This window comes from Eutrigla gurnardus (assembly GCF_963514095.1).
Source record: "Eutrigla gurnardus genome assembly, chromosome: 1".
NCBI classification, from domain to species: Eukaryota; Metazoa; Chordata; class Actinopteri; order Perciformes; family Triglidae; genus Eutrigla; species Eutrigla gurnardus.
In genome coordinates, this window is record NC_139915.1 from 22,937,411 (window position 1) to 22,951,756 (window position 14,346).

Sequence of the window (14,346 nt, forward strand, 5' to 3'; positions counted from 1 at the left end):
AAGGTGGGATGATATTCAATACCCGTTGAATATGAGGATGCATTTGTTTACTGATTTGCATCCATTCTATATCCTAGAATAAGTACAAATCTTAAGGTAATACTCAAATACCCAAATAAAATCCGAGTGATAAAGAAATGCTTGATGACTTCTTCCTCAATGACAAAATAATGCTCTTGATGACACCAGGACAGCTCATAATTTTGCTAACATTTTTTTTATTCTAAATTTGACTGTATATAAAAAAAGAGAAAACATTTTCTTCCCAAGCAACTGAAACAATGTAACTATTTGACAAAAATAAATATTCCTTTTCCAAGATCAACTGACCAATAACTCTAATTCTTAACTATTAATGACTCACCCACTGCTTCAGAAATCCAGAGTCATCCTCATGTAGATATGCAGGAAGTGCACAGAGGACAGCAGCACGTCTGACATGGACATCAACTTGTTCCTTGAGCATGAGAACATATTCTTACTTCACTTAGGATTCTTAAGATAATATCCACACGATGAGAGTTTCTAATCCAAAAATAAACTGTAATATCACTATCAATTACTAAGAAGCATAATCAACTAACCTGGAGGTCATAAGTGTGAAAGAGCTGACCCAGAACATCAGCTACTTTCCCTGTGCGTGCAGCTTTCTTCCTGAACAAGCTGTGAAGACGGGGAGCATGTCGGTCCAACTCTGCATAGAAGTGATTCTTCAGGTTGATGTTTGCAATTCTGTGAAACTCGGCACAGACCTGCAAAAATATTAAATGACTGTTTTACAGTAATGTCAAATCATTGACCTTGAAATATGTCAGATTTGGGGGAAAACTTGCCCCCCAAAAAATAACACTGTCAATTTATATGCCACGGTTAAATTTCAGTAAAACGGTTCAAATTCTCACGGACACAGTCACACAGGAGAATTAAATGGAATGTATCTGCTCAAATAGGTCTACTTAGGAAAATATTTTCACCTGTGACTCTATTTTAAGCGCAGGCCAGCGTTCCAGGATCTCTCCCACAGGTTGGTCTTCATTGATGACCTCTTTGCGCCGCAGGGCGAAGGTGGTCTGCATTAACTTGGCAATCAGGTTAAGGTTTTTGTCAGTCCTCTGAACTTCATCTACAATTTGTAGTCTCAATTGCTCAAGGCTTGCACCATCTTCACCTCTTGGGAAATTAGGGAGAAAATTAACTTCTGCCCTCTTTGGTCTTTTAATGTTAGTGTGGGGTGGTTGTTTGTCTGGATTGTTTCTACTCTTCTTACCAGAATTCACAGCTACCTCATGAAATCCTGCCCGACTCAACTTAGAGCGGTAGTTCCCCATCTTAAACTTGAGACTATTTTTCCAACCATACCATCCTGTCCGAGATCCTGGCTCTTTTAGACAAGGATGCTTCGAGACAAGGGCTTCGGCTACCAGTGAAAAGTCATTATCATTGGGGTATGCTTTGTAGCTATGCATTTTCGCTGCTATGGTCTCAAGTATGTCATGCTTTTGTCCCCTAGATAACTTTAGAGACTTCCCTGTCCTCTCATATGTAACATTTCCATCACCAAGTATGAGTTCTACCTCATAGGAAAAAACGGGCACTGGAAAAACATCAGGCCATCTCTCAGTCCTGTCTGGAGTCATGGCATGGGGCAATATTATTGTGTCATCTGATGCTACTGAACTGGCATCACTCTCAGACCTAATAACTTTTAGTACAGCCTTCTGTGGAAGCTCGTCAATGTCTACAAGGGAACATAACTGCCCATCAAAGTCTGGATCTTGGTATGAAAGGCTAAAGTCAAAGTCTAGCTTCAACTTTTCTTTTAGCGTTGTTTTTAGCTCATCCACAGATTCTGGGCGTGAAGATAAAGTCATCTTCCTGACAACATCCATGGAGGTATGGACATGAAGTAGGAAATTTTGAGCTGCCATGTCCTATGCAAGAGAATGAATAAATGAAGAACAATCATTGGGATTGGTTCAAAACAAATTCAGTAATTTCCCAGTAGATTTTAGATGAAAAATAGTATTGCTTCGAATGAAGTATGATTAACCTCAAACGCAAACAGTTAATCAGTCTTTCTAGCTTGTCATGTTGGACAGAGTCACTAATGGCACATTGATTGTGATATTACATCAGTGTTAACTTTCTTCAGGATGCTCCATGTGACTACAGGTCCCCACAAAAACATGTCAATCCTGTACATCTCTGATAGAAATACATCTTTTTTGTGTCAATATCAAATGCCCATCAATATGGTATGCTGGGAGACTTAATGTGTCATTTAGCTGTGACAGCTGATGCACAGAGAAGTTATCTGACGATGTCAATTCAAATGACCTTAAATGCTCACTGTACCAGCACTCGTAGCTCCTGCGAAGAAAGGAAACAGAATTATTGACAAGCAGTATGTGCTCAATCCTGCTGAATTTTGGAAGTCCTCCAGTGTGGCCTGCAGAAACAAACATCCCATTTGCATACTCTGTGCCATTAATGGAGACCTTTGATGTACTGTATATGTTTTGGCTATCTGCATTTGTCTCTATGAAGTCTTTTGCCACTTGAGGCAGTGTGGAAACTTGGACAGAGGTTACACTTGAGGCTTGTGTATGGGGTCTGAAAAATGATGGCGCACTGAAATGATACGCCATCATGTGCTGATGCCTGGTAGCGAGGGTTTTCAAGACATTCTTGAAATTGTGCGTGTCATGTATCACCCTTTTGAAAAAGCGGTGTTTTCCCTCAAATCTCATGGTCCATAGGTGAACAAGAGGCCCAAAACGTTTTGTTAGTTCTGGGTAATGCTCAACGTAATGATGCTTGGGTCGGAGCTTAAAGTCTGGGAACACTGCTTGAAGACCCTGTCTGTGATCGCTAATTTTAGTCTGCATGTACTGGATGGATTCTTCCGTGAAAGATGGAGACAACACCAACTGCACTATTTCTTTAAGATCCATCAATATAGCCCATGCTTCATCTCCTTCAGGGACTTGACTTCCTACCATAAGAGGAAATAACCTCAGCAAAGTGGAATTTTCATGCCCATTCCCACCAATGCTTTGTTTGGCTGCAAAGTTCTTTGGAATTATTTGTGGTTTGTCAAGCCTATCAGACTGCTGATATGGAAATGTGCGAATTTTTGTGTTTAGATATTCGAGAGTGAAATACTTCAAACGAATCATCTGATGAATGCACAAAGCCAACTCAACCGGCACAATACCCTCAAACAGGTCATGAAGTATATCAGGCGGGAAACCAGCAATTGGATGAAAATGCAGCAATGCCTTGCTGAGAGCACACTCACCCGTAACACCAAAGTGAGTTGCATTTTCTCCTTGCACAACATTCTGAACATGAAGATCGTGGCTGGCTCTGGTTCTCATGCTAAAATCTCCTTCAGACACTTCACTGGACTGTATCTGGTCTCTAGTACAGCAACAGAATCTGCAGACATAGTGTGCTCTGAAACACTGTACAAAGCCTGCAAGACCATGGGCACCCAAATTATCAGCTGCAACACACAACACAGTGCCCCTGATACACTGACCAACCGTTTCAATGAAAATTCCATCCTCCTCGAGAGTGCGCAAGTCTTTCAACAAAGGTGACAGAACACTTTGATAACCACACTTCTGCAGATCAGGTACTTTGCACAGCAGAGCTAGCTGTATGACATGCAGGTTGGACCTATACTGACTAGGTATATTGCCAAGCAACCAGTATACTGCACAAAGCTTGTGGATCTTTCTAGATGTGCCCAAAGGATTAGCCAGTTCAATGTCATCCACGTACAAAATCAGTGACAATTTCAGCTCTCCTGCTTCTGACAATAACTGGTTTTCTTTAAAATATGTTCCATCTTCATGAGACATGTACATTCCAGGTGGTGATGGCTTGGTTTCTTGAATCTTGTCAAGGAGATCAGTATTTTTAAACATTGTTTGCAGCATCTGTAGGATTGGAACATACACTGCTGTGTGTCCACTGGAATCAACAGTATATTGCACTGGCATAACCAGAGGGTAGTTACTCCTTACAAATGTTTTCCTCCGCTTAGCAGTGGATAGTTCTGCACCTTCTGAAGTAGCACTGACAAAAACATTACTTTTCATGATGGCTTCAACTAATTCATGAAGAACGGCATCACTGATCGACAGATTATGCTCTTGAAAAATCTTGATGACAGAGTCTCCGACGAGAGGTTTGGACAATGAGAATATTTGCACCAAATTTTCAACTATGTCCTGTATAGCCATCTCTGATACATGAAGAACACTGTTAATTTTCAAGAACAAAGAAGCCAAATTAATTCTCAACTGAGTTTGCAATCCACCAGTGTCATCTGTAGACTCAGGAGGATGACACTCAAAAGCATCCTGCTCAGGAGAATTCTGGGACGGATCACCGTCATCACATTCAACTTGACTCGGCATTGGTTGGCTGTTGATCTCTGTCAAGACAATATCATCCCTAAAATCTGAGACATCACAGTCTGGATGATTCCTACTTTTGTGGGCATTGAATGATGAGTACACATTAGTACGGTAGTGACAATATTTGAATGGGCAAGCCACGATCTCATGTTGTTTTAAATGTGTCCTGAAATGACTTAGAACACTTTGACCATTAAACGGCTGCTTGAATCTACACACAGAACAGATGAATGACACACATCCCTCCTGATTTTCATTAGGCTCAACTGTCTGACTATGTAATCGTGTTAGGTGAATTTTCAATGCATTTATTGACTGAAATGTGCAGATACAGTCATCATACAGACAAGGCAGAGGACTGACTGAGGAAACATTGCAATGTCGTAAACGATAGTGTTCAAGCAACTGTGCTCTTTCATTGAAGACTGCAGCACAATGTTTGCACTTCCAAGCCATTGGAAAAATAAACAATATTATTCCCAATGCAATTCACAACTAACATGCATAGTGAAAACAATTATGATCAGGTTTTTGATGATTTTTAGTGATGTGATGTGGTTCACATTTTAGTAACCATGCACAACATACCAGATAGAAGATGTAAACCAGTCAGTTGCTTCAGCTTCAGCCTTAATAAAAAGAAGATTGAAAAGTTCATTAGGTTGCAACACATTCACAAAAGCACTACGTTCAATAAGTTGTAAGCATATAACGCTTAAAATGTAGCCAACATTGCAGGCATATTATGAAATGTGACAGAAGCTTTGCTTCCTGAAGCTTTGTAATATTCCAAACTAGTTAAGCAAGCTAAATAACATGAATGCTTTTGACCTCTGTGACCAGATAAAACTTTACAAGCCTACATCATATCGTTAACTTGCCTTCAAAAATACAGAGCACAAGGGTTATGTTAGAGCATTAACGTTATTTCATGAAATTAATGTAACATTAAAACCTCTTTGCAAACTATTAACTCTCCTAAAGCATGCACAGACATGTCCAGCCGACATTTAGTGGTAACATTTGCACACAAAAAAAACCTTGAAATATTTCAACTCGAGCTACAACTTCGCGTCGACGCTCTGACACGAAGCCAATCAGCGGCAAACACATAGCGGTCTGTGGTCTCCCGGCGCAGTGAGAGAGTACGTTTCATACAGAGACCAAGCCAACTGTCCGTGGTACAAACGAAAAGGTCGCTTCCGTATTTATGCCGAGACGAAGTTAAGTGTTAACGGAGCAGCGTTGTTAGCCTCGTTTAGCTCTGAGCGAGCCGAAAGCCATTGCCAAAACAAGCATTTTACAAGTAATGTGCTATCGTCTGAACGGATAAACTTAACAAACCATGACTTCGGACTTTTAAAACCAATCGTTGTTACTTCGGCATACTCTTTATCCGTTTATTGCACTTAAATCACAACATACGGCCGGTCTCTGGCTTGCTATTCAGAGTTCGACGAGATTCACCGATCCCCCTCCGGTTAAATTTATAAACTCAGACAGAGCGCCGTTTAGTTTCCCGGTGTGTCTTGCCCTTCCACAATATGTAAAAAGCAGGAATATGTTTATTTCGGGCACAAATGATAAAACATTATTGCTGTCCAGACAGGAGTTTAAGCTCCCCGCCCGCCCCCCGGTCCTCTCCGGCGTGACAAACGCGTCGCGTTCGGTGTGTGAACACCCCTCGAAGCTTACATGAAATAGCCTAACTGCTGACAAACTAAATGCATTTGATGCAGAAAATAATAACACACAACAATATGGTTTTAAATAAAAAAAAAACATTACTCACCAAATTAGTGCGCCCAAAGAGAAGATTGATATAATGGCGGTCAGTGCAGTCAGCACAGTGGCGAGAGTTAGCTTGTCAGGCTGAGAGAATTGCTTCATGCCACAGCACGTATCTTCACTGGCAGTCCCACGGTAAATGTTCCAACGTATCAACGTTCTGATTAAAATTGGAAATGTTGTTCACAGGTGAAGTTACAATCTTGTCGCATTTCTCTTCCACCGCGAGCAGCGAGCAGCAGCAATGGCGGACTTTTCAACAGACTCGCTGAATAAGCACGTACGCACGTTCGTGACGTCAGAGGGTGTACGGTAAAACTATTTGAGTACAAATAAAAAATGAATTAAAGTAGTTGAGCACTGTAAACTTAGAATTACAAACGTGTTTTAATGACTCAGAAAAATAGAGGTGAAATAACTTTTTTAAATGTTTGAGTTAACAGACCCCATTTTCTTTAACAAGCTTTAACTGTTCGGGTTTACAGTGCACTACTTAGAATTTATTTTATATATTGTACATATATTTTGTTTTGTTATATTGCACCGTGGGTCGGAGAAAAACGAAATTTCAATTCCTCTGTATGTCTGGCACATATTGCAGAATTGACAATAAAGCTGACTTTGACTTTGACTTTGACACAGTAACCATCATCAGATTTCATTTTGGAGCCAACCTCGGAGCCAACCTAATTTATACACTTCATCTATTCAACACAATAGCTTCTTTCGACATAATTCATGTGTGACGTTGTATAAGAAATACATAATTCTATGTTTAAGGAGAAGTTATAATATATTGTATCCATCATATAAATCATTCTTTGATAGTGTTGGGATTACATTTTTGTGGGTGTGATACTTTACTTTGACTTATCTTTGATACAGACAGACCAAATATTTATGTACACCATAATGACTGTTATTAAAGCATTAAGGGCTTTTTAATGCCTTTTGGTTTACAGTATTATTAATGGATTATTAATGTAAAACAACCCATTTAATTTATCCAAAGTCCATTAAAATGTCCTGACTGATCATCTTAAATTACTCACTTTAAAAGTCAAGGCACTCAATTTGTTTTTGTAAATTAATTTATTGAAAGGTAATGGAATGGTAAGGAATTCTCTGCTGGGAGGAGTACACGTCACAGCAAACTGCTTCATGCAGAGACTGACGGACTGTTTGCACATGCGCAGTGTGTTCGATAAAACTGTAAGTGCATTTAAATAGTCGAGTTAATCTTCCACCGATCGTCAGCGCTCTTCTTTATTCCTTTGTACAACAGTGTGCGTCGGTGATGATGTAAGTTACTCGATGAGTGGATATTGTTTATATTTTGTATGTAACAAGAGCTATTAATATTACCAGGTTAATGAGCTCGGTTTGCTTTGTTAGCTTACCATTTAGCATGTCTTACTGAACCCCATGAAACATGGACGGCCCGACATGTAACTTAATTACCATACATTTGATTTCCTTCTGTGACTGTTTATTTAGCAATGTAGCTGTCGTTCATTGAGGCGGCTATCATATTGTTGCTAGCGTGTCAAATTGACCGGACCGGTAGCCGACGAGGCTGTCTCAGTTTAGCTTGGTCACGTGACCTGCCTGTTGCGCCAAGCCGTAGTGTTGTTTAACGATCCTACACTGACCCCTGTCGGTGATTTGCAGTATGACACGTTATTCATGTCTATTGTAATTCAGGTTATTCTATTATTAATGCTACTGTATAGTAGGTTAATTATTACTAATATTGTTTTATTATTGTTGTCCTCTGCAGACATCACAAACTACACACACGCACAAACTACAGTGTACTACAGTGTCCTGTTCATTTGGAGGTCAATCAATAAAGTCATCTTAAGTGGAGAAGTTGCTGTGTCTTCTCTGACCGGAGGATTAGGCCGGTATATATACAGCCAGCGTATCATCACCGAAGCTGTTCCGTTACAGTAATCATTTTCTTTTTATTTCCTCAAGTCATGATCAAGCAGAGACCATGGCATTAAATGATAAGGCTACAGATATCCTACATTGTTCCTATTGTCAACAAATCCCATGACGAGACCAAGTCCAACAACAAATTGTCCTCCTAACAAGTGTTGTCTGTGTAGTCGAAGCCTGATGCATCTTATACCTGAGTGTCAAAGAGCTCTATTGTTGTCCAAACAATGGCCGTGCTGCTGTGATGTTGAAGTCCAGAGGGGTATTCCATCAAACTCGCTAAGCGCAAAGCCGGGCTAATTTCGATAAGCCTCGCTACCTTTAGCAGGGTTGCATTCCATCAACGTGACTTGAGGCACTCTCCGCTAAGTAACCATGGGAATTTATCCGACCAAACTAGCCTGCTCCGGGGCAGGCTAACCATCAGGCTTACTTTAGCGGGGGTTTCAGAGAAGGCCGTCTGTCGGAAACAACTGTACCAGCAGAAGGTTCCGCCAAGCCTAGTCCTCGTGATTTTGTCACGTGAAAGACCAAAAATGACCAAAATTACATATATGAAGTACAAACAGACTATATTTTCATCAAGTGTCTAGGAATACATGCTTGCAATTAAAAAAAATATGAATAAATCGTTTATTTCCTGAACACCGACTGGCCATATTATTATCTAAATACATATGTATTTCACATGTTGTTCATTCCCCAGTTGGGTGAGTGGTGATGCACCTGCCCCCAGATGCGGGCAACTCGGGTTCACATCCCGGCAAGGATGTCTTATGTGTTTTTTTTTGTTTTTTTGCTTGTATAATTGTCTTTAGATCAGAGAATTAGACCAACATTTTACTTTAACTATGATAAATATGTCATACAATTTCCACAGAACCCAAATATAACTTGCAAAAACATGATAGGCATAAAGATGTTATTATTAATAGCATGTTATAGATCCCAATGACAAAGGCATTGCTGCTTGCAATTGTCAGCCATAAATTCCTTTCAGGTGAGTTCATTAATAAGTTCATTGAATTGTTGAGATAAATGTGTTGGTCAATGTAGATGCATTTACTAGGCCTATATAAAAAAGGAGAGAGAGAGAGGGGGAGAGTGAGTGAGTTCCGGCTAAAGAAAGAAATTTCTCAAGCTTCCATAGTCGGGAATTGAACAGTCGCCTGCCGTGTGGGAAGCCGGCGCATTACCTCTACATTATCCTCACGTTTGTGAAATTTTTGTCAGTATTATATTAGAACATGTTATTCTTAACGGTACTTACGCATTTAATCGCTCGGCAATTCTTGCCCAAGCAGCCTTGCGATTTTTATTTATCACTACAGTATTCCCTTTTTTGGTTATGATGGGTTTGTACTCCTCGTACAGTTCCATCAATATTTTTTGCTCTGGTCTTTTCTGCCATTTTCTCGATGATTCGACATTCACGGTTCTGGTCCGGCTTCATATCCCGTGAACGTGCGTAACACACGACAACGTTAACCTGGCTTGAATTAGCCTCAACAAGGCGCGGCTGAAATGCGTTAATGGAATGGGTTTAGCCGCAAGTGGAAGTTTGCGTTAGTTCTAACCAGGCTTAACCAGGTAAGCGCCGCTTTAATTAGCGAGTTTGGTGGAATACCCCTCAGCCAGGGAACTTATCATTCCTCATTTCCTTTCAACGCTATATAATAAAGGCAGAATTCGACCAAAGGAAGTACATATTAGTGACTCATTGCTGCTCCTAAATTAACAGCAAAGATTCAAATCAGTGGTCTTTCTGTGATTAAGTCACTTCATAAGATTAGCGCCATTGTTATGAAATACAGTTCAGCCCAATGGTCTTTCTGTTCTTTTGTTTTGTGCTTTCCAACTATAATCAAAAGGATGAAAAAAATAATAAAAGTAAATTGGCCGTTCATATATTTTAACAAGAATCCTACAGTAAACATATACGGTGTGAAGCCCAGGTTATTATGTTGCATGCACTGCAGAGTATTATGATACACGGCACTGTAATAATAGTAATCTGGTATCCATAATGTACTTAATATATGTTTAGTACGGTAATCACACATACAACTACCCACAGTCATGGTTGTCCATTTTTATTTAACAAGTTGCTTCTGCCATAATTTTTTGTTTACTCCGTCATGCTCCGTTATCGCCATCCCAACATTTCAGCAAAGGAATCTGGCATGGTCGCTAATCTTTGATTCAGCCTGGAACAACAGAATATCAAAGAGCTGTTGTCACCAGGATGTCAACACAACAGGGAACCATTTCACAGGGAGACAAATATTTTGGGACGCTGTCTTAAGAAGAATTTATGTGAAGGAGGCAGACAAGATAGATACGCTTGCATAAGAAGTATTTCACATTGAAGTGGGTGTAATTGACATTCTTCAAAGCTTGTATTTCGAGGGGTACGCGATTGTGGAAGAGTAGCAGCAGGGGATGCATCTGCCCTCACCGCTGATAAGAAATTACTTTAAGTAAAATTGTACATGCTGACCAGTAGTGCTGCAAAACTATGGAGATGTTACTCAGACACACGTGCACATGTGCACTTACAGAAAAACAAATAAAACATTTGCCGACAGTAGTACTGCTGTAAGATTACATTGCCCTCTGATCTGTGAAAAAAAGGAAACTCGCCATCCCCTCTCACAGGCAAACACAGGTAAACAAAACTCAAAATGCTACACTGTCACACGAGAGAGAGAGACCGACCAGTGGTCTAAAAATGATTATTGTGCTCCATTTTGTTTCTTCTCTTGTAATAATTGAAGTGATTATCACGCAGGAATGGATGCTGCCAAGAGGTGAGGGCAAAAATAAAAATAAAAGATTGGACCGATTTTAGGAAGGAGAGAGATGATGAGAGAAAGAAAGAGAGAAAAACAGCAAAAGTGTGTAGGCTGATCATGAATGTAATCTGCATTTAGATGACATCAGGCCATGTGGTCAAGCCTGATGTGAAATTATAACTGAAGTGATCCCTTTGTCCACCAGGAAATTACTCTGACGTTGCTGACTGGTATTAGTTCACTTTTTCTCACTGAACTGATTATACCAACTTATTGACAGCTCTTCCAATTTGTCAAACTCATCTGATTTACAGCAGTGAGTGAATATTGTAAGTCAGCATTTCATTGATTTCCAACCCTGTGACAATCACCACTGACTAGATTCCTCATGCTGTTTTGATTGAATTGTTTTTTTGCTAATAAACCAACCTTTTTTTGGTAATAGCCAGCTCACTTGCTCACTTGACCCTGTTTTTATCACAACCTTTGAGCCGGTTGTAATATGGACACTGTCATCAACATGAAGCAAACAACTATTTACACCGTCAAAGTCACTGACCCTGAGTATTTTGGCCTTATACTATATCTCTTGTTTTTTCCACCTCATCTTAAAAACTCTCTTTGAACTGTCTTTGAACTCATCATAGTTCTATTTAGTGCTGGGCGGTATACCGGTTCATACCGAATACCGGTGGTTTTTTTGTTTATGATATGCATTTTTCATATACCCCAATACCGGTGAGTGTGTAGCGTATGAACGTCGGGAACGCAGAGCGGCGGAACGTCGCGCCGCCGGACATTGTTTGAGAGGGGGCTGTTTAGCAGCTGCACCAAACAAGCAGCATGCGAGAGCACAGCCTGTGTTGAGCGTAAGATGCGGTGAAAAAATAGATAAACACGGCGAAAGTTTCTTTTTGCCGAAACTTTCGCCGTGTTTATCCATTTCTTTTTTTCGCCGAAACTTTCGCCGAAAGTTCCGAACGAGCAAGCAATGAAACAGAAGAACGTGTGCCGAAAAGAGGAGCCGTGTCTGTTGTTTGGAAATTCTTCGGCTTTAAAAAATCGACGTCGAACAAACAACAATATTCTGCAAATGCCGTCGGGCTAAAGTTGTAGCCGCTGTTCGCACTGCGGGAGAAGAGACGAGTCAAATTTCACTCAAAGACGCGTTTGCTAGGAGGACTGCCTACGACAAGAAAAGCAAACTGTGGAACTATTTATTTTTTTAATTTATTTGTTTCAATATTATTTATGGATGTTGCCTTAATTGATGTCCAGTGGATAAAGAAGTCTTCATATTGCAGTTACAGGAGACGTATTGTTTACATTGTGTAGCCAGTTGGTTTACAAAAGATGTTTTTTCAAGTTGCAAAACAATAAAGGGTTCTGTATTTTGACTGCAACAGTCATGCATTCTGATTCCTTCACATCATTAATGCTAGTGTGGACATTAATGTTTTTCTACAATATTCACTCCTTATGACATTAAAATATGTCAGTCCAAGCCAATTTACTGCAGTAATTATTCTCTAAATTATTAGAAAATTAGGTTAACACCCAGTCGTGCTTGAAAAAAAAAATACCGTCAAATACCGTGAAACCGATATCATTTTGAAAAATACCGTGATATACATTTTTGGTCATACCGCCCAGCACTAGTTCTATTATGCTTCATCACAGAAAAACTTACTTTACACCTCTTCGTCACCCACCAAATCAACAACTACATATTAATATTGTATGCTCTATTTAATGGCTCTTATTTTTTTTAATTTCACCTCTTTCTTTTTGAAGGCTACTTATTTTTTCAAAAAGTACTTTTTATGCGTGAGTTTAACGGTCCGTTTTTACATATGGGTCCAGACTACCCGATGTCGTGTCGCACTGGAGAAATCAGAATCTGGGACGAGCTCTTCATCCATACTCAGCTATGCAAATGTGCGCGGTCTCGTAAAAAGGCGCATATTTCGTTTAAAGCGTCACTACAACCGATGGACTGAATTGTAGGCCTACGTGTGCACGCATTTAGTACAAAGGCAATTTCTTGGGCAGCACTACACATACCTCGGCACGGCACCGATCGGCATCCAGCTGGTATGACGTCTTCCTTTTCTCCGCCGGCCATCCGCACTTTCGACAGCTGCAAACAGGTGAGGATGAACCAAGCAGGCAGCGTCAGACATCCCAAGTTGTTCTCAGCGAAACGGCAGCAAAATCCTACCTAGTCCTCACGAAGATACTTCTTTGACTTCATGTGGTCACCCATACGTTGTTGATTGCTATTAGTTCAGACACGCCCAAAATGAGAAATGTCCAGTGCTTTTCAATATGCAAAAGATGTTATTCACAGTTCGTAGGGTTACAATTCCCCCGCGTGGTGGAAGGTTGACAAAACGTCAACAAAAAATGGCTCTGACACATGAAATAGTTTTATTTGGAGAGAAGCTTCAAGTTGATTATTTTAGTGGGGATCAGCATTGATGCGAACATTGCTGCACATAGAGAGAACAATAAACAATAACATTAATGATACAAAATAAACAATATAACACAAGACAAAGTAGAAATGTACCTGGCAAAAACATAGTCCCCTTCAAATGATACCATTTGTATTTGTGGGTCAAAGACGCGGCATGTCAATTCTGGTGTCCGAAGCATATTTATAATGTTAAAAATATATAAAAATTTTAAAACACTACATTTTGTTACTCAACTCTCCCCACTTTACTTATTCACAGGAGTATTTACTATAAGAAATGAAAATTCAAGGAGCTATTTAGCTCAAAAGTACAAAACTGTCCCTCCTGGATAACGTCCGGGCTTAAAATCTATGTACAAAAATATGCTAAAAATGTCAAAAATCTTAATAAAAACATTAATTATGCACTGGGGCATAATTGTGTTGATGTTTGTAATGACACCTACAAATATAGTAACAACACTAAGCTTATTTACATTTTTATTCAAGAAATACTTTTGTCCCTACTTTTGGATTCCCAAATGTCCCTCCTGGGTAACACACTTAAAGCGGCAATATATGACCATATTTGGATGTGGATAGTCATATTGCAGGGTGTTGCATCAGCCAACAGACCCCGAAGGACCCCCAAGACAGAGCACAAGGTCAGTAAGTCTCTCTTAAAATGTTGATATTTTACCTTTTCGGTCGGTCGTACCTGACGTCCTCAAACCATTTGTCTTTCTGGATAACGCTAATAAAATATTTATAATTTTTTTTATTTTTTAAATGACCTATTTCATGTGAAATATGACATTGATGTGTTGAAGATTAAGCTAATATTTTATATAGTAGACCCAGTTAGTGCCTGATTATAAAGGAAATTTTGTTTTTTTGTCCCCCCTGGATAACGATATGTCCTCCCTGGATA

At 39.7% G+C, this 14,346-nt stretch overlaps 1 long non-coding RNA gene across 1 annotated transcript; it reads right to left on the reverse strand.

Annotated features, from left to right (window-relative positions):
• Nucleotides 1–624: 624 nt before the first annotated feature.
• LOC311014055 lies at nucleotides 625–6,328 on the reverse strand. The gene is made up of 4 exons (XR_014597219.1): nucleotides 6,223–6,328; nucleotides 5,019–5,059; nucleotides 2,338–2,370; nucleotides 625–732 (listed from the first exon to the last, which is right to left on the reverse strand). It is a non-coding gene; the product is annotated as an uncharacterized lncRNA (long non-coding RNA).
• Between the last annotated feature and the right edge of the window lie 8,018 nt (nucleotides 6,329–14,346).